We start from the raw sequence: 5,243 nt of genomic DNA on the forward strand, positions 1-5,243 counted from the left end.
GGCTGTTCCCCCTTCCTGGAGCTCTCTGCCTCTTTATCTCCCCAGATCCCAAAGAAATAAGGAGGAGGTGCCCTTCATGGGGCTTGAGAGCAAGGTGCACACTATTCTCAAATCTTCCAGCTTCCTATTGCCTGAGGAAATGTTGCTGAGCTCCAGACCTGGGAAGCCCTACAATTAACTAAGAAGTATCAATTAAGCACCAAGTCTTTTGCTAGAACTTTAGAAGTCAAAGACCCTTAGGGACAATATGGTGGTCATCAAGCACTAGGTCAGCTTCAGGGGTTCTCCAGTCTCCTATGAGCTCCTTCACACTCTCCTCATATAATTCAAGTGCAGAGGACCCTGCCTGACTTAGAGTGTTCTTTTTGCAATGACCCCAGCTCACTAAGGAAAATGAAAGGGATGGAAACCAAGGGCAAGAAACAGACAGAGTGAGCATAACAGGACTGTTTACCACCCTGAGTTTGCACTCAGCTAAATATCGCCCTGAGAATTCCCTGGCTTCATTTTGTTCACAAGATATGTTCAATTTTGTTATTTTCTCATAGGCTCAGATTTAACAGTTTCAATTATTTTGGTGTAAAACAATTTAATTTAAGTGGGATGACAAAAACACAAATGCATTATAACTTTAATTTTCATCCGTCCTCCAGGGAGAAACATGTTATGTTCCTCAGGGTAGAATTTGCCAACTACAAAGTTTTGGTTTTTGTTATTTGTTTTCACAGAATCATGGATTGTTGAAGTTACAAAGGTCCTCAGAGGGCACTGAGGCCAACTCATACCTGAATATGAATTTACAGTATTCCCCAGAAATGTCAATCTAGCCCCTGCTTGCAAAACTCCAGTGAGGAGGAACCTTCTGAGGTAGACCATTTCCCTTTGGGACAGCTCAGATTGTTAGCATTATATATATATACTTTTTTTTAAAACTCTGAATTTAGACAAATGCCCTTAAAAAAAGGAAAAAAAGAAAATTATATATGAAGCCATGAATTTAATTTCATCCCTCTTTTAAAAAAAGATTTAATAAATTCTATATCATATTTTGAAAATCTCTCATTTTTAGCTATGCTTCTTTCTAAACTTTTTTCTATTCTCTTATAAGCATTTAAAACTATCTTTTGGGGGGTTTCATTATTAAGAACTCCCCTGAACTCCACTTTCCTTTCAATGAAAACTGAGAGGAAAAAGAAAGGAAGGGAGAGGGGAAGAGAGGAAAGGAAGAAAGAAAGAAGGGAGAGAGGGAAGGAGGAAGGCAGAGAAAGAAGGGAAGGAAGAAAAGGAGGGAAAAGGGAGAATAGAAAGAGAAAGGAAGGAAGGTAATGAAGAAAAGAAGTGAAGAAGAAAATGAGGGAAAGGAAGGGGATAGGAAGGGAAGGGAGGAAAAGAATGAAGGAAATAAAGAGAAAGGAAGGAAAGGAATGGATAAAATGGAGGAAGGAAGGAAGAAGGATAGGAGAGAAGAAGAAAGGAAAGGAGGAAGAGAGGGGAGAAAGAATGAAGGAAGAGAGGAAAGAAACCTTGTAACAAACAACTATAGTCAAAATGCATCCAAATAGTGGCCTGTCCACAACTCACGTCTCCTTTTGCATCCTGTGTTCATCTCTTTGTCAGAAGGTAGGTCACACATTTCAGCATTGGTCCTCTAGAGACATGGTAAGTCACAGTGAGTCATGACAGGCACTGAACAGATTCCTTAAGTCTTTCAAAGGTGATTATCCTCACAATATTGCCTTCCTTGTATAAAATTGTTTTCTTAGCCTGCTCCTTTCACTTTGCATCAGTTAATAATAAGGATTCTCTGAAATCATCTTTCTCCTTTTGTTACAGCACAATAATATTCTATGGCATTCCTATACCACAAATAGTCTAGCCATTCCCCAATTGTCTAAAGCGCAATGTAAGGCAACCGTTTAGAGTCTGATTCAACTCTTTTTTCTTTTCACTTTTAATTCCCTTTTATGATCTTCCCTCCTCCCTGTTATCTTTCCTCTTAATTTTATTTCTTCCTCCAATCTCTATTTTTCCCCCATTGAGTTTGAGGTATTACCGTATCGAACTGTATATAATTGTCCATTTCAGATAAAAGTGGCATTCGTCTGATGTTTGCTTCCTTCACCACTTCCTCCATATTTTTGATTTCTTCTTTTCAGGTTCCCAATTATGAGAAATGTCCAGTTCCATTCTCTTCTTCCTTCTTTCTGTCTTAGTGCACTTCTTTCGCCCTCCTTACTCTTTCCTCTCTTTTGAATCCTCAAAACAAAACCAATCTATTACCAGGATCTCTTTTTTTCTTATGTGATACCGTGAATGTTATTTGAAGACATTAAGCTTCAAAAAACACGCTTGTTTCTTCTCTCCTATTATAATGCTAGTACTGCATCATAATTTTACCTTTGTAGGTTACTCTGAACTTGAGTTGTATTTCTTAGTTCTCATTCAGGTCTAATCTTCAGCAGAAATGCTTGTAAGTCCTCCATTTCATCTTTTCCCCCCATGTAGGAATATACTGAGTTTTTAAAGAGTGAGTTATTCTTGATTGTAAGCCTTAAAAAAAAAAAAAAAAACTCTCCGGAATATTCCAAGCATACTTTTGGAATACTTATTTATAGTAAAAACAAGCAGGTCTTGTTTGATTCTGGCTGTGGCTCCTTAGTATCTGAACTCCAGAATTCTCTCTAGATGCTCATTGTATTTAGGCATGGAACCTTTAGATTTTGGTATAAAATTCCGGTAGCTGCCTTTTGGGGTCCCTTTTAGGAAATAGTCAGCAGAGCTGATTTTTTTCTTAGTTTACTGATTTGATAGATATAGCAGGTTGGTTTGTTTTCACTTATGATTCCTTAAAATGTTGGGTCTAGGACTTATTTTAAAGCATATTTTTCAAGAAGTCACATGATTCTTACAGTATCTCTTCTTGACCTTTTCCCCAGGACAGTCATATATATATATATATATATATCAGATATCTTCACATTTTCTTCTACTTTTCCAAGACTTTTAATTTGTAACCTTTTAAAACAAACAAACAAACAAAAACCTATCTTTGAGACTCACTGATTTGTGTCTGGTCTGTTCTAGTTTCAAGAATTAGACCTTGTGGCCCTCCCAGCCTGCGGCCTGAATGTCAGCGCCAAGAGGCCTAGGCAGCACCGGCATCCCCGGCCCACACCCCTGGACCTCACTTCTCCTGCTCCTGGCTACGTCGGCGGCAGGCTGCAGTGACCGTGACCGCGCCCTGGAGTCTAACTTGCGGCCCCGCGGGGTGGGGCACTCCTTCTCGCAGAGCCTCGCGCCGCGGGCGGCCACACCTGTACTCACTCCCATATACTTCCCAAGGTGAGACTATGAACCCGACCTCAGAGATGACAGCCGACTGCGTCATTTGGAAGCCCCAGGGAAAGTCTTACCTGGTCTTCACTCAGCTTAAGGCGGGAGCCCAGGGAGCAGAGGTTGAATAGGGCATGACTTGTTCTAAAGCTTCAACTGGAAAAGACGCAGATGTTTCCCTGAAACCTGAAGAATTTGAACAGGCTGGGAGCGTTCAGAACTGAACTGTCCAAAGTCCTGTTAGTGACCAGACCAGGCCACGCTGAAACGTGATCTGAAGCCGCATCCAAAGTTTGTCTTGTTTCGTTTCTACTGAAGACACCAGAAGGGCCCATTTCATTTGCTGATTTCCTGGAGGGTACTTTCATGGTTTTGCCACACAGATGTCTACGTTAAGGTCAGGACTCTGCAGGTGTCAGAGGGGGTAAGCTCGGGAGCCTCTCTTTCAAACAAGCAGGAGTGGCCCAGGTCCTGGCTCGCCCCCAGGCAGCCTGGCACTGCTTTTCCTTCCATACCTAATGGTGCTTCTGTTCCAAATGAGACTACTTTGATGCTTCCTAAGAAGGTGGGCCTAAGCAAACGGTACCAAAGGGGCCTTAGGATCACCTCAATGTTGTAGAAGCAGACTTGCTTTCCTGCCCAGGTGGGTGCCTCTGTCCAGGGCCCTTTTTGTCCCCAGATGAGGGGGTGCCGGCCATCTGCTGCCCCATGTCCAGGTCTGAAATCATCGATATAAGGAAGGGGCAGGGCAGCTTTGCTCTGACACAAACAGAAATACAACCAGCTTGTTGCGTCTCAGTACAGTTTCAGAGCCAATTTCCGACGTCTACCCCATTTATTTCCTTGTAGATTGATTGTGAAGGGAATTCAATAGTCTTCACATCTAAATAAATGAATGGGGGCCAGGGTAGTATTAAAAAAAAAAAAGAATTAGAAATTGTCAGTTTCTTGGATAATTCCATTTACTTAGGCAAGAAAGTTCACATCTCTTCCAAGTTATTGATTCTCTTCCAATTTTTTCTTCCAGAGATTTTTTTCATTTTTCATCTCTTGTTTCATTTCTTCTAGGTATTCATGTAATTCTTGTAAAAGTTTTTTTTTCCCTCCCTTTGAAAAGCTTGTTAGCTAGTTACTTGTTTGAAGATCTCTAGATTTGTGATGATTTTTTTATACTGGTTGGTGGTTTCTTTGATTTATTCATCTTTCTAGTTTCAGTCTTTGAATTGAGGCTTAGTGTATTTGAAGTTCAAAATCCTTCATAAGCTAACTGCTCCTCCTTCATCAGATGAATGCCACTTTTATCTGAAATGGACAATTATATACAGTTCGATATAGTAATACATGAAGCTCAATGGGGGAAAAGTAGGGATTGAAGGAAGAAATGAAATTAAGAGGAAAGATAACAGGGAGGAGGGAAGATCATAAAAGGGGATTAAAAGTGAAAAGAAAAAAGAATTGAATCAGACTCTAAACAGTTGCCTTACATCACGCTTTAGACAATTGGGTATAGGAATGCCATAGAATATTATTGTGCTGTAACAAAAGGAGAAAGATGATTTCAGAGAATCCTTATTATTAACTGATGCAAAGTGAAAGGAGCAGGCCAAGAAAACAATTTTATACAAGGAAGGCAATATTGTGAGGATAATGACCTTTGAAAGACTTAAGGAATCTGTTCAGTGCCTGTCATGACTCACTGTGACTTACCATGTCTCTAGAAGACCAATGCTGAAATGTGTAACCTACCTTCTGACAAAGAGATGAACACAGGATGCAAAAGGAGACGTGAGTTGTGGACAGGCACACTATTTGGATTCATTTTGGCTATAGTTGTTTGTTACAAGGTTTCTTTCTTCCCTTCCTTCATTCTTTCCCCCTTCCCTTACTCCTTTCCTTTCTTCTTCTCTCCC

At 40.5% G+C, this 5,243-nt stretch overlaps 1 pseudogene; it reads left to right on the top strand.

Moving 5' to 3' along the window:
• The first annotated feature begins 1,548 nt into the window (after positions 1–1,548).
• LOC138172027 (myeloid-derived growth factor pseudogene) lies at positions 1,549–3,606 on the top strand (annotated as a pseudogene).
• The last annotated feature ends 1,637 nt before the right edge of the window (positions 3,607–5,243 follow it).

The sequence above is a fragment of the Petaurus breviceps genome, unplaced genomic scaffold, assembly GCF_028583685.1.
Source record: "Petaurus breviceps papuanus isolate PSGF00001 unplaced genomic scaffold, PetGlider_PUasm1.0 490, whole genome shotgun sequence".
NCBI classification, from domain to species: domain Eukaryota; kingdom Metazoa; phylum Chordata; class Mammalia; order Diprotodontia; family Petauridae; genus Petaurus; species Petaurus breviceps.